Genomic DNA, 23,743 nt, shown 5'->3' with positions numbered 1-23,743 from the left:
GCAGACAAGCCATTTGAAACACCCTTAACTTATTTCACAGCCAATAAGGCTTTGAAATAATGTGTATTTTTTAGGGAAATCTTCTTATATAATTAGGCAGAAAATCTGACCTGCCATAGTTTTCAAAACAGCTTAACTTCACTCTTCTCAATGATTAATCTGTTGTATTACACAACATTGGTGTATTTAGCTTTAGCAATGACATGTCCTTTAAAAATGTTTTAGAGATCCTACCAGTCTTTGAAAACATCCTCGTGCCTTGTTTCAGTTCCAGTTTTATGTATATTTTCTGCCTTGCACCCGATTATTCCTACATCTGATGGATGGCCTTGGGAATCTAATACTTGTATTGATTGTTTTGGCTGATTGTCTCCCCTTCTAGCTGCTTTCTTCATTATTGTGTAAATTTAGATCATGAGCTCATGTTTAGCTAAACAGCTGACCTTGTAAGAGGTTTAGGTGTGAACGCTCGTAAGTTTCAGCAGAAAGTCGGCAAAGATTTATTTGTGTCCCTCCAATGAGTGGCCTTCAAGGACCCCGTTTTCTACAAGTGTTGGTCCAATACTCCCTCTAGAGGCAGGGGACTCAGACAGGGCTGCTTTGCGGCCCACGATCTGGGGCAGGGGCAGTGGGCAGCCTGTGGCCCGGGCAGGAGCCTCTGCGCGTGTGTCCCAGGGACCCATCTGCCTGTGAGCCTCGGTCACCTGGCAGGAAGCTACGATGCCCAGACCTATGCTTAGCTGTGCAGCGAGGTGTACTGCGCGGACAGGTTCCACACACACTTCAAGTAAGAGGGCGGCCTGAGTGGAAAGGTGAGAGTTTGGGCAGCTGTGCAGACAAAGAAAGCGCCCTTTGGCCTGGGCCTAAATGCTTGTGACACTCCACTGGGCCTGCCGGGCTCTGAGGGCCCTGCCCTGGGCCCCCTGCTCCCCTGCCCTTTGTTCAGTCACAGCAGAGATGGCCACACCCACTCCCTCAGTGAGGGCAGTGTTCCAACCTCCCTCAGCCCCTCCCCCTCTCCGCAGGTTACCATGGACTACAGAGGCTGCATTCTGAGGCCAGGGCGTTCCGAGAATGCCAAGGGCAGACATGATGACCTTAAATGATTTCCTCTTGTGTCAGTTTTGGTAAACTTTAGGAGCTAGGAAATGGTCCACTTGACAGAAATGTTCAAATTTACTGGCATTTCATATATTCTCTGCTCTAACATTGTCCTGACTCTTTCTGTATATTCTTTACTTATGTTTTTGTTTTCCTTAATCAAAGTGTGTCTTTTCAATCTTTTCAAAGAAGATTCTTTGGACTTACTAAATCACCTGAATTTTATACGTTTTCTGTTGTATTAAGTTCTGCTCCTATCTTTATTTAACTTTTCTCTATGTTCTCAGGGTTTATTGTTTTCATCTTCTAATGTCAATTAAAACACTTGGTTATTCATTTTAATAAATCTTTTTACCTATAAAAATTTGAACTTTTGAAGATTCCAGCTTACTTGTACGTTTCAAAGGGTCAGGTCCTCTCCACTGTTGCCGGCCTAAGGCTTAGTTCACCATATAGCAATGTATATATTGACCTATTTTCCCCTCGACTTTCTGTGATCCACTACATCTCACCTTTCTTTGCAGACAAGCCATTTGAAATACCCTTAACTTATTTCACAGCCAATAAGGCTTTGAAATAATGTTTATTTTTTAGAGAAATCTTCTTATATAATTAGGCAGAAAATCTGACCTGCCATAGTTTTCAAAACTGCATAATTTCACTCTTCTCAATGATTAATCTGTTGTATTACACAACCTTTGTGTATTTAGCTTTATCAATGACATGATCTTTAAAAATGTTTTAGAGATCCTACCAGTCTTTGAAAACATCCTCGTGCCTTGTTTCAATTCCAGTTTTATGTATATTTTCTGCCTTGCACCCGATTATTCCTACATCTGATGGATGGCCTTGGGAATCTAATTCTGGTATTGATTGTTTTGGCTGATTGTCTCCCCTTATAGCTGCTTTCTTCATTATTGTGTAAATTTAGATCATGAGCTCATGTTTAGCTAAACAGCTGACCTTGTAAGAGGCTTAGGTGTGAACGCTCATAAGTTTCAGCAGAAAGTCGGCAAAGATTTATTTGTGTCCCTCCAATGAGTGGCCCTCAAGGACCCCGTTTTCTACAAGTGTTGGTCCAATACTCCCTCTAGAGGCAGGGGACTCAGACAGGGCTGCATTGCGGCCCCCGATCTGGGGCAGGGGCAGTGGGCGGCGTGTGGCCCGGGCAGGAGCCTCTCCGCGTGTGTCCCAGAGACCCATCTGCCTTTGAGCCTCGGTCACCTGGCAGGAAGCTACGATTCCCAGACCTATGCTTAGCTGTGCAGCGAGGTGTACTGCGCGGACAGGTTCCACACACACTTCAAGTAAGAGGGCGGCCTGAGTGGAAAGGTGAGAGTTTGGGCAGCTGTGCAGACAAAGAAAGCGCCCTTTGGCCTGGGCCTAAATGCTTGTGACACTCCACTGGGCCTGCCGGGCTCTGAGGGCCCTGCCCTGGGCCCCCTGCTCCCCTGCCCTTTGTTCAGTCACAGCAGAGATGGCCACACCCACTCCCTCAGTGAGGGCAGTGTTCCAACCTCCCTCTGCCCCGCCCCCTCTCCGCAGATTACCATGGACTACAGAGGCTGCATTCTGAGGCCAGGGCGTTCCGAGAATGCCAAGGGCAGACATGATGACCTTAAATGATTTCCTCTTGTGTCAGTTTTGGTAAACTTTAGGAGCTAGGAAATGGTCCACTTGACAGAAATGTTCAAATTTACTGGCATTTCATATATTCTCTGCTCTAACATTGTCCTGACTCTTTCTGTATATTCTTTACTTATGTTTTTGTTTTCCTTAATCAAAGTGTGTCTTTTAAATCTTTTCAAAGAAGATTCTTTGGACTTACTAAATCACCTGAATTTTATACGTTTTCTGTTGTATTAAGTTCTGCTCCTATCTTTATTTAAATTTTTTCTATGTTCTCAGGGTTTATTGTTTTCATCTTCTGATGTCAATTAAAACACTTGGTTATTCATTTTAATAAATCTTTTTACTTATAAAAATTTGAACTTTTGAAGATTCCAGCTTACTTGTACGTTTCTAAGGGTCAGGTCCTCTCCACTGTTGCCGGCCTAAGGCTTAGTTCACCATATAGCAATGTATATATTGACCTATTTTCCCCTCGACTTTCTGTGATCCACTACATCTCACCTTTCTTTGCAGACAAGCCATTTGAAATACCCTTAACTTATTTCACAGCCAATAAGGCTTTGAAATAATGTGTATTTTTTAGAGAAATCTTCTTATATAATTAGGCAGAAAATCTGACCTGCCATAGTTTTCAAAACAGCATAGTTTCACTCTTCTCAATGATTAATCTGTTGTATTACACAACCTTTGTGTATTTAGCTTTATCAATGACATGATCTTTAAAAATGTTTTAGAGATCCTACCAGTCTTTGAAAACATCCTCGTGCCTTGTTTCAGTTCCAGTTTTATGTATATTTTCTGCCTTGCACCCGATTATTCCTACATCTGATGGATGGCCTTGGGAATCTAATTCTGGTATTGATTGTTTTGGCTGATTGTCTCCCCTTATAGCTGCTTTCTTCATTATTGTGTAAATTTAGATCATGAGCTCATGTTTAGCTAAACAGCTGACCTTGTAAGAGGCTTAGGTGTGAACGCTCGTAAGTTTCAGCAGAAAGTCGGCAAAGATTTATTTGTGTCCCTCCAATGAGTGGCCCTCAAGGACCCCGTTTTCTACAAGTGTTGGTCCAATACTCCCTCTAGAGGCAGGGGACTCCGACAGGGCTGCTTTGCGGCCCCCGATCTGGGGCAGGGGCAGTGGGCGGCGTGTGGCCCGGGCAGGATCCTCTCCGTGTGTGTCCCAGGGACCCATCTGCCTGTGAGCCTCGGTCACCTGGCAGGAAGCTACGATTCCCAGACCTATGCTTAGCTGTGCAGCGAGGTGTACTGCGCGGACAGGTTCCACACACACTTCAAGTAAGAGGGCGGCCTGAGTGGAAAGGTGAGAGTTTGGGCAGCTGTGCAGACAAAGAAAGCGCCCTTTGGCCTGGGCCTAAATGCTTGTGACACTCCACTGGGCCTGCCGGGCTCTGAGGGCCCTGCCCTGGGCCCCCTGCTCCCCTGCCCTTTGTTCAGTCACAGCAGAGATGGCCACACCCACTCCCTCAGTGAGGGCAGTGTTCCAACCTCCCTCTGCCCCGCCCCCTCTCCGCAGGTTACCATGGACTACAGAGGCTGCATTCTGAGGCCAGGGCGTTCCGAGAATGCCAAGGGCAGACATGATGACCTTAAATGATTTCCTCTTGTGTCAGTTTTGGTAAACTTTAGGAGCTAGGAAATGGTCCACTTGACAGAAATGTTCAAATTTACTGGCATTTCATATATTCTCTGCTCTAACATTGTCCTGACTCTTTCTGTATATTCTTTACTTATGTTTTTGTTTTCCTTAATCAAAGTGTGTCTTTTCAATCTTTTCAAAGAAGATTCTTTGGACTTACTAAATCACCTGAATTTTATACGTTTTCTGTTGTATTAAGTTCTGCTCCTATCTTTATTTAACTTTTTTCTATGTTCTCAGGGTTTATTGTTTTCATCTTCTGATGTCAATTAAAACACTTGGTTATTCATTTTAATAAATCTTTTTACTTATAAACATTTGAACTTTTGAAGATTCCAGCTTACTTGTACGTTTCAAAGGGTCAGGTCCTCTCCACTGTTGCCGGCCTAAGGCTTAGTTCACCATATAGCAATGTATATATTGACCTATTTTCCCCTCGACTTTCTGTGATCCACTACATCTCACCTTTCTTTGCAGACAAGCCATTTGAAATACCCTTAACTTATTTCACAGCCAATAAGGCTTTGAAATAATGTTTATTTTTTAGAGAAATCTTCTTATATAATTAGGCAGAAAATCTGACCTGCCATAGTTTTCAAAACAGCATAATTTCACTCTTCTCAATGATTAATCTGTTGTATTACACAACCTTTGTGTATTTAGCTTTATCAATGACATGTCCTTGAAAAATGTTTTAGAGATCCTACCAGTCTTTGAAAACATCCTCGTGCCTTGTTTCAGTTCCAGTTTTATGTATATTTTCTGCCTTGCACCCGATTATTCCTACATCTGATGGATGGCCTTGGGAATCTAATTCTGGTATTGATTGTTTTGGCTGATTGTCTCCCCTTATAGCTGCTTTCTTCATTATTGTGTAAATTTAGATCATGTGCTCATGTTTAGCTAAACAGCTGACCTTGTAAGAGGCTTAGGAGTGAACGCTCGTAAGTTTCAGCAGAAAGTCGGCAAAGATTTATTTGTGTCCCTCCAATGAGTGGCCCTCAAGGACCCCGTTTTCTACAAGTGTTGGTCCAATACTCCCTCTAGAGGCAGGGGACTCCGACAGGGCTGCTTAGCGGCCCCCGATCTGGGGCAGGGGCAGTGGGCGGCGTGTGGCCCGGGCAGGATCCTCTCCGCGTGTGTCCCAGGGACCCATCTGCCTGTGAGCCTCGGTCACCTGGCAGGAAGCTACGATTCCCAGACCTATGCTTAGCTGTGCAGCGAGGTGTACTGCGCGGACAGGTTCCACACACACTTCAAGTAAGAGGGTGGCCTGAGTGGAAAGGTGAGAGTTTGGGCAGCTGTGCAGACAAAGAAAGCGCCCTTTGGCCTGGGCCTAAATGCTTGTGACACTCCACTGGGCCTGCCGGGCTCTGAGGGCCCTGCCCTGGGCCCCCTGCTCCCCTGCCCTTTGTTCAGTCACAGCAGAGATGGCCACACCCACTCCCTCAGTGAGGGCAGTGTTCCAACCTCCCTCTGCCCCGCCCCCTCTCCGCAGGTTACCATGGACTACAGAGGCTGCATTCTGAGGCCAGGGCGTTCCGAGAATGCCAAGGGCAGACATGATGACCTTAAATGATTTCCTCTTGTGTCAGTTTTGGTAAACTTTAGGAGCTAGGAAATGGTCCACTTGACAGAAATGTTCAAATTTACTGGCATTTCATATATTCTCTGCTCTAACATTGTCCTGACTCTTTCTGTATATTCTTTACTTATGTTTTTGTTTTCCTTAATCAAAGTGTGTCTTTTCAATCTTTTCAAAGAAGATTCTTTGGACTTACTAAATCACCTGAATTTTATACGTTTTCTGTTGTATTAAGTTCTGCTCCTATCTTTATTTAACTTTTTTCTATGTTCTCAGGGTTTATTGTTTTCATCTTCTGATGTCAATTAAAACACTTGGTTATTCATTTTAATAAATCTTTTTACTTATAAACATTTGAACATTTGAAGATTCCAGCTTACTTGTACGTTTCAAAGGGTCAGGTCCTCTCCACTGTTGCCGGCCTAAGGCTTAGTTCACCATATAGCAATGTATATATTGACCTATTTTCCCCTCGACTTTCTGTGATCCACTACATCTCACCTTTCTTTGCAGACAAGCCATTTGAAATACCCTTAACTTATTTCACAGCCAATAAGGCTTTGAAATAATGTTTATTTTTTAGAGAAATCTTCTTATATAATTAGGCAGAAAATCTGACCTGCCATAGTTTTCAAAACTGCATAATTTCACTCTTCTCAATGATTAATCTGTTGTATTACACAACCTTTGTGTATTTAGCTTTATCAATGACATGATCTTTAAAAATGTTTTAGAGATCCTACCAGTCTTTGAAAACATCCTCGTGCCTTGTTTCAGTTCCAGTTTTATGTATATTTTCTGCCTTGCACCCGATTATTCCTACATCTGATGGATGGCCTTGGGAATCTAATTCTGGTATTGATTGTTTTGGCTGATTGTCTCCCCTTATAGCTGCTTTCTTCATTATTGTGTAAATTTAGATCATGAGCTCATGTTTAGCTAAACAGCTGACCTTGTAAGAGGCTTAGGTGTGAACGCTCGTAAGTTTCAGCAGAAAGTCGGCAAAGATTTATTTGTGTCCCTCCAATGAGTGGCCCTCAAGGACCCCGTTTTCTACAAGTGTTGGTCCAATACTCCCTCTAGAGGCAGGGGACTCAGACAGGGCTGCATTGCGGCCCCCAATCTGGGGCAGGGGCATTGGGCGGCGTGTGGCCCGGGCAGGAGCCTCTCCGCGTGTGTCCCAGGGACCCATCTGCCTGTGAGCCTCGGTCACCTGGCAGGAAGCTACGATTCCCAGACCTATGCTTAGCTGTGCAGCGAGGTGTACTGCGCGGACAGGTTCCACACACACTTCAAGTAAGAGGGCGGCCTGAGTGGAAAGGTGAGAGTTTGGGCAGCTGTGCAGACAAAGAAAGCGCCCTTTGGCCTGGGCCTAAATGCTTGTGACACTCCACTGGGCCTGCCGGGCTCTGAGGGCCCTGCCCTGGGCCCCCTGCTCCCCTGCCCTTTGTTCAGTCACAGCAGAGATGGCCACACCCACTCCCTCAGTGAGGGCAGTGTTCCAACCTCCCTCTGCCCCGCCCCCTCTCCGCAGGTTACCATGGACTACAGAGGCTGCATTCTGAGGCCAGGGCGTTCCGAGAATGCCAAGGGCAGACATGATGACCTTAAATGATTTCCTCTTGTGTCAGTTTTGGTAAACTTTAGGAGCTAGGAAATGGTCCACTTGACAGAAATGTTCAAATTTACTGGCATTTCATATATTCTCTGCTCTAACATTGTCCTGACTCTTTCTGTATATTCTTTACTTATGTTTTTGTTTTCCTTAATCAAAGTGTGTCTTTTCAATCTTTTCAAAGAAGATTCTTTGGACTTACTAAATCACCTGAATTTTATACGTTTTCTGTTGCATTAAGTTCTGCTCCTATCTTTATTTAACTTTTTTCTATGTTCTCAGGGTTTATTGTTTTCATCTTCTGATGTCAATTAAAACACTTGGTTATTCATTTTAATAAATCTTTTTACTTATAAACATTTGAACATTTGAAGATTCCAGCTTACTTGTACGTTTCAAAGGGTCAGGTCCTCTCCACTGTTGCCGGCCTAAGGCTTAGTTCACCATATAGCAATGTATATATTGACCTATTTTCCCCTCGACTTTCTGTGATCCACTACATCTCACCTTTCTTTGCAGACAAGCCATTTGAAATACACTTAACTTATTTCACAGCCAATAAGGCTTTGAAATAATGTTTATTTTTTAGAGAAATCTTCTTATATAATTAGGCAGAAAATCTGACCTGCCATAGTTTTCAAAACAGCATAATTTCACTCTTCTCAATGATTAATCTGTTGTATTACACAACCTTTTTGTATTTAGCTTTATCAATGACATGTCCTTGAAAAATGTTTTAGAGATCCTACCAGTCTTTGAAAACATCCTCGTGCCTTGTTTCAGTTCCAGTTTTATGTATATTTTCTGCCTTGCACCCGATTATTCCTACATCTGATGGATGGCCTTGGGAATCTAATTCTGGTATTGATTGTTTTGGCTGATTGTCTCCCCTTGTATCTGCTTTCTTCATTATTGTGTAAATTTAGATCATGAGCTCATGTTTAGCTAAACAGCTGACCTTTTAAGAGGCTTAGGTGTGAACGCTCGTAAGTTTCAGAAGATAGACGGCAAAGATTTATTTGTGTCCCACCAATGAGTGGCCCTCAAGGACCCCGTGTTCTACAAGTGTTGGTCCAATACACCCTCTAGAGGCAGGGGACTCCGACAGGGCTGCTTTGCGGCCCACGAACTGGGGCAGGGGCAGTGGGCGTCCTGTGGCCCGGGCAGGAGCCTCTCCGCGTGTGTCCCAGGGACCCATCTGCCTGTGAGCCTCGGTCACCTGGCAGGAAGCTACGATGCCCAGACCTATGCTTAGCTGTGCAGCGAGGTGTACTGCGCGGACAGGTTCCACACACACTTCAAGTAAGAGGGCGGCCTGAGTGGAAAGGTGAGAGTTTGGGCAGCTGTGCAGACAAAGAAAGCGCCCTTTGGCCTGGGCCTAAATGCTTGTGACACTCCACTGGGCCTGCCGGGCTCTGAGGGCCCTGCCCTGGGTCCCCTGCTCCCCTGCCCTTTGTTCAGTCACAGCAGAGACGGCCACACCCACTCCCTCAGTGAGGGCAGTGTTCCAACCTCCCTCAGCCCCGCCCCCTCTCCGCAGGTTACCATGGACTACAGAGGCTGCATTCTGAGGCCAGGGCGTTCCGAGAATGCCAAGGGCAGACATGATGACCTTCAATGATTTCCTCTTGTGTCAGTTTTGGTAAACTTTAGGAGCTAGGAAATGGTCCACTTGACAGAAATGTTCAAATTTACTGGCATTTCATATATTCTCTGCTCTAACATTGTCCTGACTCTTTCTGTATATTCTTTACTTATGTTTTTGTTTTCCTTAATCAAAGTGTGTCTTTTAAATCTTTTCAAAGAAGATTTTTGGACTTACTAAATCACCTGAATTTTATACGTTTTCTGTTGTATTAAGTTCTGCTCATATCTTTATTTAACTTTTTTCTATGTTCTCAGGGTTTATTGTTTTCATCTTCTGATGTCAATTAAAACACTTGGTTATTCATTTTAATAAATCTTTTTTACTTATAAAGATTTGAACTTTTGAAGATTCCAGCTTACTTGTACGTTTCAAAGGGTCAGGTCCTCTCCACTGTTGCTGGCCTAAGGCTTAGTTCACCATATAGCAATGTATATATTGACCTATTTTCCCCTCGACTTTCTGTGATCCACTACATCTCACCTTTCTTTGCAGACAAGCCATTTGAAATACCCTTAACTTATTTCACAGCCAATAAGGCTTTGAAATAATGTTTATTTTTTAGAGAAATCTTCTTATATAATTAGGCAGAAAATCTGACCTGCCATAGTTTTCAAAACAGCATAATTTCACTCTTCTCAATGATTAATCTGTTGTATTACACAACCTTTGTGTATTTAGCTTTATCAATGACATGTCCTTTAAAAATGTTTTAGAGATCCTACCAGTCTTTGAAAACATCCTCGTGCCTTGTTTCAGTTCCAGTTTTATGTATATTTTCTGCCTTGCACCCGATTATTCCTACATCTGATGGATGGCCTTGGGAATCTAATTCTGGTATTGATTGTTTTGGCTGATTGTCTCCCCTTGTAGCTGCTTTCTTCATTATTGTGTAAATTTAGATCATGAGCTCATGTTTAGCTAAACAGCTGACCTTGTAAGAGGCTTAGGTGTGAACGCTCGTAAGTTTCAGAAGAAAGACGGCAAAGATTTATTTGTGTCCCACCAATGAGTGGCCCACAAGGACCCCGTGTTCTACAAGTGTTGGTCCAATACACCCTCTAGAGGCAGGGGACACCGACAGGGCTGCTTTGCGGCCCACGAACTGGGGCAGGGGCAGTGGGCGGCCTGTGGCCCGGGCAGGAGCCTCTCCGCGTGTGTCCCAGGGACCCATCTGCCTGTGAGCCTCGGTCACCTGGCAGGAAGCTACGATTCCCAGACCTATGCTTAGCTGTGCAGCGAGGTGTACTGCGCGGACAGGTTCCACACACACTTCAAGTAAGAGGGCGGCCTGAGTGGAAAGGTGAGAGTTTGGGCAGCTGTGCAGACAAAGAAAGCGCCCTTTGGCCTGGGCCTAAATGCTTGTGACACTCCACTGGGCCTGCCGGGCTCTGAGGGCCCTGCCCTGGGCCCCCTGCTCCCCTGCCCTTTGTTCAGTCACAGCAGAGATGGCCACACCCACTCCCTCAGTGAGGGCAGTGTTCCAACCTCCCTCTGCCCCGCCCCCTCTCCGCAGATTACCATGGACTACAGAGGCTGCATTCTGAGGCCAGGGCGTTCCGAGAATGCCAAGGGCAGACATGATGACCTTAAATGATTTCCTCTTGTGTCAGTTTTGGTAAACTTTAGGAGCTAGGAAATGGTCCACTTGACAGAAATGTTCAAATTTACTGGCATTTCATATATTCTCTGCTCTAACATTGTCCTGACTCTTTCTGTATATTCTTTACTTATGTTTTTGTTTTCCTTAATCAAAGTGTGTCTTTTAAATCTTTTCAAAGAAGATTCTTTGGACTTACTAAATCACCTGAATTTTATACGTTTTCTGTTGTATTAAGTTCTGCTCCTATCTTTATTTAAATTTTTTCTATGTTCTCAGGGTTTATTGTTTTCATCTTCTGATGTCAATTAAAACACTTGGTTATTCATTTTAATAAATCTTTTTACTTATAAAAATTTGAACTTTTGAAGATTCCAGCTTACTTGTACGTTTCTAAGGGTCAGGTCCTCTCCACTGTTGCCGGCCTAAGGCTTAGTTCACCATATAGCAATGTATATATTGACCTATTTTCCCCTCGACTTTCTGTGATCCACTACATCTCACCTTTCTTTGCAGACAAGCCATTTGAAATACCCTTAACTTATTTCACAGCCAATAAGGCTTTGAAATAATGTGTATTTTTTAGAGAAATCTTCTTATATAATTAGGCAGAAAATCTGACCTGCCATAGTTTTCAAAACAGCATAGTTTCACTCTTCTCAATGATTAATCTGTTGTATTACACAACCTTTGTGTATTTAGCTTTATCAATGACATGATCTTTAAAAATGTTTTAGAGATCCTACCAGTCTTTGAAAACATCCTCGTGCCTTGTTTCAGTTCCAGTTTTATGTATATTTTCTGCCTTGCACCCGATTATTCCTACATCTGATGGATGGCCTTGGGAATCTAATTCTGGTATTGATTGTTTTGGCTGATTGTCTCCCCTTATAGCTGCTTTCTTCATTATTGTGTAAATTTAGATCATGAGCTCATGTTTAGCTAAACAGCTGACCTTGTAAGAGGCTTAGGTGTGAACGCTCGTAAGTTTCAGCAGAAAGTCGGCAAAGATTTATTTGTGTCCCTCCAATGAGTGGCCCTCAAGGACCCCGTTTTCTACAAGTGTTGGTCCAATACTCCCTCTAGAGGCAGGGGACTCCGACAGGGCTGCTTTGCGGCCCCCGATCTGGGGCAGGGGCAGTGGGCGGCGTGTGGCCCGGGCAGGATCCTCTCCGTGTGTGTCCCAGGGACCCATCTGCCTGTGAGCCTCGGTCACCTGGCAGGAAGCTACGATTCCCAGACCTATGCTTAGCTGTGCAGCGAGGTGTACTGCGCGGACAGGTTCCACACACACTTCAAGTAAGAGGGCGGCCTGAGTGGAAAGGTGAGAGTTTGGGCAGCTGTGCAGACAAAGAAAGCGCCCTTTGGCCTGGGCCTAAATGCTTGTGACACTCCACTGGGCCTGCCGGGCTCTGAGGGCCCTGCCCTGGGCCCCCTGCTCCCCTGCCCTTTGTTCAGTCACAGCAGAGATGGCCACACCCACTCCCTCAGTGAGGGCAGTGTTCCAACCTCCCTCTGCCCCGCCCCCTCTCCGCAGGTTACCATGGACTACAGAGGCTGCATTCTGAGGCCAGGGCGTTCCGAGAATGCCAAGGGCAGACATGATGACCTTAAATGATTTCCTCTTGTGTCAGTTTTGGTAAACTTTAGGAGCTAGGAAATGGTCCACTTGACAGAAATGTTCAAATTTACTGGCATTTCATATATTCTCTGCTCTAACATTGTCCTGACTCTTTCTGTATATTCTTTACTTATGTTTTTGTTTTCCTTAATCAAAGTGTGTCTTTTCAATCTTTTCAAAGAAGATTCTTTGGACTTACTAAATCACCTGAATTTTATACGTTTTCTGTTGTATTAAGTTCTGCTCCTATCTTTATTTAACTTTTTTCTATGTTCTCAGGGTTTATTGTTTTCATCTTCTGATGTCAATTAAAACACTTGGTTATTCATTTTAATAAATCTTTTTACTTATAAAGATTTGAACTTTTGAAGATTCCAGCTTACTTGTACGTTTCAAAGGGTCAGGTCCTCTCCACTGTTGCCGGCCTAAGGCTTAGTTCACCATATAGCAATGTATATATTGACCTATTTTCCCCTCGACTTTCTGTGATCCACTACATCTCACCTTTCTTTGCAGACAAGCCATTTGAAATACCCTTAACTTATTTCACAGCCAATAAGGCTTTGAAATAATGTGTATTTTTTAGAGAATTCTTCTTATATAATTAGGCAGAAAATCTGACCTGCCATAGTTTTCAAAACAGCATAATTTCACTCTTCTCAATGATTAATCTGTTGTATTACACAACCTTTGTGTATTTAGCTTTATCAATGACATGTCCTTGAAAAATGTTTTAGAGATCCTACCAGTCTTTGAAAACATCCTTGTGCCTTGTTTCAGTTCCAGTTTTATGTATATTTTCTGCCTTGCACCCGATTATTCCTACATCTGATGGATGGCCTTGGGAATCTAATTCTGGTATTGATTGTTTTGGCTGATTGTCTCCCCTTGTAGCTGCTTTCTTCATTATTGTGTAAATTTAGATCATGAGCTCATGTTTAGCTAAACAGCTGACCTTGTAAGAGGCTTAGGTGTGAACGCTCGTAAGTTTCAGAAGAAAGACGGCAAAGATTTATTTGTGTCCCTCCAATGAGTGGCCCTCAAGGACCCCGTTTTCTACAAGTGTTGGTCCAATACTCCCTCTAGAGGCAGGGGACTCAGACAGGGCTGCTTTGCGGCCCCCGATCTGGGGCAGGGGCAGTGTGCGGCACGTGGCCCGGGCAGGAGCCTCTCCGCGTGTGTCCCAGGGACCCATCTGCCTGTGAGCCTCGGTCACCTGGCAGGAAGCTACCATGCCCAGACCTATGCTTAGCTGTGCAGCGAGGTGTACTGCGCGGACAGGTTCCACACACACTTCAAGTAAGAGGGCGGCCTGAGTGGAAAGGTGAGAGTTTGGGCAGCTGTGCAGACAAAGAAAGCGCCCTTTGGCCTGGGCCTAAATGCTTGTGACACTCCACTGGGCCTGCCGGGCTCTGAGGGCCCTGCCCTGGGCCCCCTGCTCCCCTGCCCTTTGTTCAGTCACAGCAGAGATGGCCACACCCACTCCCTCAGTGAGGGCAGTGTTCCAACCTCCCTCTGCCCCGCCCCCTCTCCGCAGGTTACCATGGACTACAGAGGCTGCATTCTGAGGCCAGGGCGTTCCGAGAATGCCAAGGGCAGACATGATGACCTTAAATCATTTCCTCTTGTGTCAGTTTTGGTAAACTTTAGGAGCTAGGAAATGGTCCACTTGACAGAAATGTTCAAATTTACTGGCATTTCATATATTCTCTGCTCTAACATTGTCCTGACTCTTTCTGTATATTCTTTACTTATGTTTTTGTTTTCCTTAATCAAAGTGTGTCTTTTCAATCTTTTCAAAGAAGATTCTTTGGACTTACTAAATCACCTGAATTTTATACGTTTTCTGTTGTATTAAGTTCTGCTCATATCTTTATTTAACTTTTTTCTATGTTCTCAGGGTTTATTGTTTTCATCTTCTGATGTCAATTAAAACACTTGGTTATTCATTTCAATAAATATTTTTACTTATAAAAATTTGAACTTTTGAAGATTCCAGCTTACTTGTACGTTTCTAAGGGTCAGGTCCTCTCCACTGTTGCCGGCCTAAGGCTTAGTTCACCATATAACAATGTATATTTTGACCTATTTTCCCCTCGACTTTCTGTGATCCACTACATCTCACCTTTCTTTGCAGACAAGCCATCTGAAATACCCTTAACTTATTTCACAGCCAATAAGGCTTTGAAATAATGTTTATTTTTTAGAGAAATCTTCTTATATAATTAGGCAGAAAATCTGACCTGCCATAGTTTTCAAAACAGCATAATATCACTCTTCTCAATGATTAATCTGTTGTATTACACAACCTTTGTGTATTTAGCTTTATCAATGACATGTCCTTTAAAAATGTTTTAGAGATCCTACCAGTCTTTGAAAACATCCTCGTGCCTTGTTTCAGTTCCAGTTTTATGTATATTTTCTGCCTTGCACCCGATTATTCCTACATCTGATGGATGGCCTTGGGAATCTAATTCTGGTATTGATTGTTTTGGCTGATTGTCTCCCCTTGTAGCTGCTTTATTCATTATTGTGTAAATTTAGATCATGAGCTCATGTTTAGCTAAACAGCTGACCTTGTAAGAGGTTTAGGTGTGAACGCTCGTAAGTTTCAGAAGAAAGACGGCAAAGATTTATTTGTGTCCCTCCAATGAGTGGCCCTCAAGGACCCCGTTTTCTAAAAGTGTTGGTCCAATACTCCCTCTAGAGGCAGGGGACTCAGACAGGGCTGCTTTGCGGCCCCCGATCTGGGACAGGGCCAGTGTGAAGCATGTGGCCTGGGCAGGAGCCTCTCCGCGTGTGTCCCAGGGACCCATCTGCCTGTGAGCCTCGGTCACCTGGCAGGAAGCTACGATGCCCAGACCTATGCTTAGCTGTGCAGCGAGGTGTACTGCGCGGACAAGTTCCACGCACACTTCAAGTAAGAGGGCGGCCTGAGTGGAAAGGTGAGAGTTTGGGCAGCTGTGCAGACAAAGAAAGCGCCCTTTGGCCTGGGCCTAAATGCTTGTGACACTCCACTGGGCCTGCCGTGCTCTGAGGGCCCTGCCCTGGGTCCCCTGCTCCCCTGCCCTTTGTTCAGTCACAGCAGAGATGGCCACACCCACTCCCTCAGTGAGGGCAGTGTTCCAACCTCCCTCTGCCCCGCCCCCTCTCCGCAGGTTACCATGGACTACAGAGGCTGCATTCTGAGGCCAGGGCGTTCCGAGAATGCCAAGGGCAGACATGATGACCTTAAATGATTTCCTCTTGTGTCAGTTTTGGTAAACTTTAGGAGCTAGGAAATGGTCCACTTGACAGAAATGTTCAAATTTACTGGCATTTCATATATTCTCTGCTCTAACATTGTCCTGACTCTTTCTGTATATTCTTTACTTATGTTTTTGTTTTCCTTAATCAAAGTGTGTCTTTTAAATCTTTTCAAAGAAGATTCTTTGGACTTACTAAATCACCTGAATTTTATACGTTTTCTGTTGTATTAAGTTCTGCTCCTATCTTTATTTAACTTTTTTCTATGTTCTCAGGGTTTATTGTTTTCATCTTCTGATGTCAATTAAAACACTTGGTTATTCATTTTAATAAATCTTTTTACTTATAAAGATTTGAACTTTTGAAGATTCCAGCTTACTTGTACGTTTCAAAGGGTCAGGTCCTCTCCACTGTTGCTGGCCTAAGGCTTAGTTCACCATATAGCAATGTATATATTGACCTATTTTCCCCTCGACTTTCTGTGATCCACTACATCTCACCTTTCTTTGCAGACAAGCCATTTGAAATACCCTTAACTTATTTCACAGCCAATAAGGCTTTGAAATAATGTTTATTTTTTAGAGAAATCTTCTTATATAATTAGGCAGAAAATCTGACCTGCCATAGTTTTCAAAACAGCATAATTTCACTCTTCTCAATGATTAATCTGTTGTATTACACAACCTTTGTGTATTTAGCTTTATCAATGACATGTCCTTTAAAAATGTTTTAGAGATCCTACCAGTCTTTGAAAACATCCTCGTGCCTTGTTTCAGTTCCAGTTTTATGTATATTTTCTGCCTTGCACCCGATTATTCCTACATCTGATGGATGGCCTTGGGAATCTAATTCTGGTATTGATTGTTTTGGCTGATTGTCTCCCCTTGTAGCTGCTTTCTTCATTATTGTGTAAATTTAGATCATGAGCTCATGTTTAGCTAAACAGCTGACCTTGTAAGAGGCTTAGGTGTGAACGCTCGTAAGTTTCAGAAGAAAGACGGCAAAGATTTATTTGTGTCCCACCAATGAGTGGCCCTCAAGGACCCCGTGTTCTACAAGTGTTGGTCCAATACACCCTCTAGAGGCAGGGGACTCCGACAGGGCTGCTTTGCGGCTCACGAACTGGGGCAGGGGCAGTGGGCGTCCTGTGGCCCGGGCAGGAGCCTCTCCGCGTGTGTCCCAGGGACCCATCTGCCTGTGAGCCTCGGTCACCTGGCAGGAAGCTACGATGCCCAGACCTATGCTTAGCTGTGCAGCGAGGTGTACTGCGCGGACAGGTTCCACACACACTTCAAGTAAGAGGGTGGCCTGAGTGGAAAGGAGAGAGTTTGGGCAGCTGTGCAGACAAAGAAAGCGCCCTTTGGCCTGGGACTAAATGCTTGTGACACTCCACTGGGCCTGCCGGGCTCTGAGGGCCCTGCCCTGGGCCCCCTGCTCCCCTGCCCTTTGTTCAGTCACAGCAGAGATGGCCACACCCACTCCCTCAGTGAGGGCAGTGTTCCAACCTCCCTCAGCCCCGCCCCCTCTCCGCAGGTTACCATGGACTACAGAGGCTGCATTCTGAGGCCAGGGCGTTCCGACAATGCCAAGGGCAGACATGATGACCTTAAATGATTTCCTCTTGTGTCAGTTTTGGTAAACTTTAGGAGCTAGGAAATGGTCCACTTGACAGAAATGTTCAAATTTACTGGCATTTCATATATTCTCTGCTCTAACATTGTCCTGACTCTTTCTGTATATTCTTTACTTATGTTTTTGTTTTCCTTAATCAAAGTGTGTCTTTTAAACCTTTTCAAAGAAGATTCTTTGGACTTACTAAATCACCTGAATTTTATACGTTTTCTGTTGTATTAAGTTCTGCTCCTATCTTTATTTAACTTTTTTCTATGTTCTCAGGGTTTATTGTTTTCATCTTCTGATGTCAATTAAAACACTTGGTTATTCATTTTAATAAATCTTTTTACTTATAAAGATTTGAACATTTGAAGATTCCAGCTTACTTGTACGTTTCAAAGGGTCAGGTCCTCTCCACTGTTGCCGGCCTAAGGCTTAGTTCACCATATAGCAATGTATATATTGACCTATTTTCCCCTCGACTTTCCGTGATCCCCTACATCTCACCTTTCTTTGCAGACATGCCATTTGAAACACCCTTAACTTATTTCACAGCCAATAAGGCTTTGAAATAATGTTTAATTTTTAGGGAAATCTTCTTATATAATTAGACAGAAAATCTGACCTGCCATAGTTTTCAAAACAGCTTAACTTCACTCTTCTCAATGATTAATCTGTTGTATTACACAACCTTTGTGTATTTAGCTTTATCAATGACATGTCCTTTAAAAATGTTTTAGAGATCCTACCAGTCTTTGAAAACATCCTCGTGCCTTGTTTCAGTTCCAGTTTTATGTATATTTTCTGCCTTGCACCCGATTATTCCTACATCAGATGGATGGCCTTGGGAATCTAATTCTGGTATTGATTGTTTTGGCTGATTGTCTCCCCTTGTAGCTGCTTTCTTCATTATTGTGTAAATTTAGATCATGAGCTCATGTTTAGCTAAACAGCTGACCTTGTAAGAGGCTTAGGTGTGAACGCTCGTAAGTTTCAGAAGAAAGACGGCAAAGATTTATTTGTTTCCCTCCAATGAGTGGCCCTCAAGGACCCCGTTTTCTACAAGTGTTGGTCCAATACTCCCTCTAGAGGCAGGGGACTCAGACAGGGCTGCTTTGAGGCCCCCGATCTGGGGCAGGGGCAGTGTGCGGCATGTGGCCTGGGCAGGAGCCTCTCCGCGTGTGTCCCAGGGACCCATCTGCCTGTGAGCCTCGGTCACCTGGCAGGAAGCTACGATGCCCAGACCTATGCTTAGCTGTGCAGCGAGGTGTACTGCGCGGACAGGTTCCACACACACTTCAAGTAAGAGGGCGGCCTGAGTGGAAAGGTGAGAGTTTGGGCAGCTGTGCAGACAAAGAAAGCGCCCTTTGGCCTGGGCCTAAATGCTTGTGACACTCCACTGGGCCTGCCGGGCTCTGAGGGCCCTGCCCTGGGCCCCCTGCTCCCCTGCACTTTGTTCAGTCACAGCAGAGATGGCCACACCCACTCCCTCAGTGAGGGCAGTGTTCCAACCTCCCTCAGCCCCCCCCCCTCTGCGCAGGTTACCATGGACTACAGAGGCTGCATTCTGAGGCCAGGGCGTTCCGAGAATGCCAAGGGCAGACATGATGACCTTAAATGATTTCCTCTTGTGTCAGTTTTGGTAAACTTTAGGAGCTTGGAAATGGTCCACTTGACAGAAATGTTCAAATTTACTGGCATTTCATATATTCTCTGCTCTAACATTGTCCTGACTCTTTCTGTATATTCTTTACTTATGTTTTTGTTTTCCTTAATCAAAGTGTGTCTTTTAAATCTTTTCAAAGAAGATTCTTTGGACTTACTAAATCACCTGAATTTTATACGTTTTCTGTTGTATTAAGTTCTGCTCCTATCTTTATTTAACTTTTTTCTATGTTCTCAGGGTTTATTGTTTTCATCTTCTGATGTCAATTAAAACACTTGGTTATTCATTTTAATAAATCTTTTTACTTATAAAGATTTGAACTTTTGATGATTCCAGCTTACTTGTACGTTTCAAAGGGTCAGGTCCTCTCCACTGTTGCCGGCCTAAGGCTGAGTTCACCATATAGCAATGCATATATTGACCTATTTTCCCCTCGACTTTCTGTGATCCACTACATCTCACCTTTCTTTGCAGACAAGCCATTTGAAATACCCTTAACTTATTTCACAGCCAATAAGGCTTTGAAATAATGTTTATTTTTTAGAGAAATCTTCTTATATAATTAGGCAGAAAATCTGACCTGCCATAGTTTTCAAAACAGCATAATTTCACTCTTCTCAATGATTAATCTGTTGTATTACACAACCTTTGTGTATTTAGCTTTATCAATGACATGTCCTTTAAAAATGTTTTAGAGATCCTACCAGTCTTTGAAAACATCCTCGTGCCTTGTTTCAGTTCCAGTTTTATGTATATTTTCTGCCTTGCACCCGATTATTCCTACATCTGATGGATGGCCTTGGGAATCTAATTCTGGTATTGATTGTTTTGGCTGATTGTCTCCCCTTGTAGCTGCTTTCTTCATTATTGTGTAAATTTAGATCATGAGCTCATGTTTAGCTAAACAGCTGACCTTGTAAGAGGCTTAGGTGTGAACGCTCGTAAGTTTCAGAAGAAAGACGGCAAAGATTTATTTGTGTCCCTCCAATGAGTGGCCCTCAAGGACCCCGTGTTCTACAAGTGTTGGTCCAATACACCCTCTAGGGGCAGGGGACTCCGACAGGGCTGCTTTGCGGCCCCCGAACTGGGGCAGGGGCAGTGGGCGGCCTGTGGCCCGGGCAGGAGCCTCTCCGCGTGTGTCCCAGGGACCCATCTGCCTGTGAGCCTCGGTCACCTGGCAGGAAGCTACGATGCCCAGACCTATGCTTAGCTGTGCAGCGAGGTGTACTGCGCGGACAGGTTCCACACACACTTCAAGTAAGAGGGCGGCCTGAGTGGAAAGGTGAGAGTTTGGGCAGCTGTGCAGACAAAGAAAGCGCCCTTTGGCCTGGGCCTAAATGCTTGTGACACTCCACTGGGCCTGCCGGGCTCTGAGGGCCCTGCCCTGGGCCCCCTGCTCCCCTGCCCTTTGTTCAGTCACAGCAGAGATGGCCACACCCACTCCCTCAGTGAGGGCAGTGTTCCAACCTCCCTCAGCCCCGCCCCCTCTCCGCAGGTTACCATGGACTACAGAGGCTGCATTCTGAGGCCAGGGCGTTCCGAGAATGCCAAGGGCAGACATGATGACCTTAAATGATTTCCTCTTGTGTCAGTTTTGGTAAACTTTAGGAGCTAGGAAATGGTCCACTTGACAGAAATGTTCAAATTTACTGGCATTTCATATATTCTCTGCTCTAACATTGTCCTGACTCTTTCTGTATATTCTTTACTTATGTTTTTGTTTTCCTTAATCAAAGTGTGTCTTTTAAATCTTTTCAAAGAAGATTCTTTGGACTTACTAAATCACCTGAATTTTATACGTTTTCTGTTGTATTAAGTTCTGCTCATATCTTTATTTATCTTTGTTCTATGTTCTCAGGGTTTATTGTTTTCATCTTCTGATGTCAATTAAAACACTTGGTTATTCATTTTAATAAATCTTTTTACTTATAAAGATTTGAACTTTTGAAGATTCCAGCTTACTTGTACGTTTCTAAGGGTCAGGTCCTCTCCACTGTTGCCGGCCTAAGGCTTAGTTCACCATATAGCAATGTATATATTGACCTATTTTCCCCTCGACTTTCCGTGAACCCCTACATCTCACCTTTCTTTGCAGACAAGCCATTTGAAACACCCTTAACTTATTTCACAGCCAATAAGGCTTTGAAATAATGTGTATTTTTTAGAGAAATCTTCTTATATAATTAGGCAGAAAATCTTACCTGCCATAGTTTTCAAAACAGCATAATTTCACTCTTCTCAATGATTAATCTGTTGTATTACACAACCTTTGTGTATTTAGCTTTATCAATGACATGTCCTTTAAAAATGTTTTAGAGATCCTACCAGTCTTTGAAAACATCCTCGTGCCTTGTTTCAGTTCCAGTTTATGTATATTTTCTGCCTTGCACCCGATTATTCCTACATCTGATGGATGGCCTTGGGAATCTAATTCTGGTATTGATTGTTTTGGCTGATTGTCTCCCCTTGTAGCTGCTTTCTTCATTATTGTGTAAATTTAGATCATGAGCTCATGTTTAGCTAAACAGCTGACCTTGTAAGAGGCTTAGGTGTGAACACTCGTAAGTTTCAGAAGAAAGACGGCAAAGATTTATTTGTTTCCCTCCAATGAGTGGCCCTCAAGGACCCCGTTTTCTACAAGTGTTGGTCCAATACTCCCTCTAGAGGCAGGGGACACAGACAGGGCTGCTTTGAGGCCCCCGATCTGGGGCAATGGCGGTTGGCGGCCTGTGGCCCGGGCAGGAGTCACTCCGCGTGTGTCCCAGGGACCCATCTGCCTGTGAGCCTCGGTCACCTGGCAGGAAGCTACGATGCCCAGACCTATGCTTAGCTGTGCAGCGAGGTGTACTGCGCGGACAGGTTCCACACACACTTCAAGTAAGAGGGCGGCCTGAGTGGAAAGGTGAGAGTTTGGGCAGCTGTGCAGACAAAGAAAGCACCCTTTGGCCTGGGCCTAAATGCTTGTGACACTCCACTGGGCCTGCCGGGCTCTGAGGGCCCTGCCCTGGGCCCCCTGCTCCCCTGCCCTTTGTTCAGTCACAGCAGAGATGGCCACACCCACTCCCTCTGTGAGGGCAGTGTTCCAACCTCCCTCAGCCCCGCCCCCTCTCCGCAGGTTACCATGGACTACAGAGGCTGCATTCTGAGGCCAGGGCGTTCCGAGAATGCCAAGGGCAGACATGATGACCTTAAATGATTTCCTCTTGTGTCAGTTTTGGTAAACTTTAGGAGCTAGGAAATGGTCCACTTGACAGAAATGTTCAAATTTACTGGCATTTCATATATTCTCTGCTCTAACATTGTCCTGACTCTTTCTGTATATTCTTTACTTATGTTTTTGTTTTCCTTAATCAAAGTGTGTCTTTCAAATCTTTTCAAAGAAGATTCTTTGGACTTACTAAATCACCTGAATTTTATACGTTTTCTGTTGTATTAAGTTCTGCTCCTATCTTTATTTAACTTTTTTCTATGTTCTCAGGGTTTATTGTTTTCATCTTCTGATGTCAATTAAAACACTTGGTTATTCATTTTAATAAATCTTTTTACTTATAAAGATTTGAACTTTTGAAGATTCCAGCTTACTTGTACGTTTCAAAGGGTCAGGTCCTCTCCACTGTTGCCGGCCTAAGGCTTAGTTCACCATATAGCAATGTATATATTGACCTATTTTCCCCTCGACTTTCTGTGATCCACTACATCTCACCTTTCTTTGCAGACAAGCCATTTGAAATACCCTTAACTTATTTCACAGCCAATAAGGCTTTGAAATAATGTTTATTTTTTAGAGAAATCTTCTTATATAATTAGGCAGAAAATCTGACCTGCCATAGTTTTCAAAACAGCATAATTTCACTCTTCTCAATGATTAATCTGTTGTATTACACAACCTTTGTGTATTTAGCTTTATCAATGACATGTCCTTTAAAAATGTTTTAGAGATCCTACCAGTCTTTGAAAACATCCTCGTGCCTTGTTTCAGTTCCAGTTTTATGTATATTTTCTGCCTTGCACCCGATTATTCCTACATCTGATGGATGGCCTTGGGAATCTAATTCTGGTATTGATTGTTTTGGCTGATTGTCTCCCCTTGTAGCTGCTTTCTTCATTATTGTGTAAATTTAGATCATGAGCTCATGTTTAGCTAAACAGCTGACCTTGTAAGAGGCTTAGGTGTGAACGCTCGTAAGTTTCAGCAGAAAGTCGGCAAAGATTTATTTGTGTCCCACCAATGAGTGGCCCTCAAGGACCCCGTTTTCTACAAGTGTTGGTCCAATACACCCTCTAGGGGCAGGGGACACCGACAGGGCTGCTTTGCGGCCCACGAACTGGGGCAGGGGCAGTGGGCGGCCTGTGGCCCGGGCAGGAGCCTCTCCGCGTGTGTCCCAGGGACCCATCTGCCTGTGAGCCTCGGTCACCTGGCAGGAAGCTACGATGCCCAGACCTATGCTTAGCTGTGCAGCGAGGTGCACTGCGCGGACAGGTTCCACACACACTTCAAGGAAGAGGGTGGCCTGAGTGGAAAGGTGAGAGTTTGGGCAGCTGTGCAGACAAAGAAAGCGCCCTTTGGCCTGGGCCTAAATGCTTGTGACACTCCACTGGGCCTGCCGGGCTCTGAGGGCCCTGCCCTGGGCCCCCTGCTCCCCTGCCCTTTGTTCAGTCACAGCAGAGATGGCCACACCCACTCCCTCAGTGAGGGCAGTGTTCCAACCTCCCTCAGCCCCGCCCCCTCTCCGCAGGTTACCATGGACTACAGAGGCTGCA

This window comes from Mesoplodon mirus (genome assembly GCF_964341445.2).
Source record: "Mesoplodon mirus genome assembly, chromosome: 1".
NCBI lineage: Eukaryota > Metazoa > Chordata > Mammalia > Artiodactyla > Ziphiidae > Mesoplodon > Mesoplodon mirus.
This window is presented reverse-complemented; position numbering follows the sequence as displayed.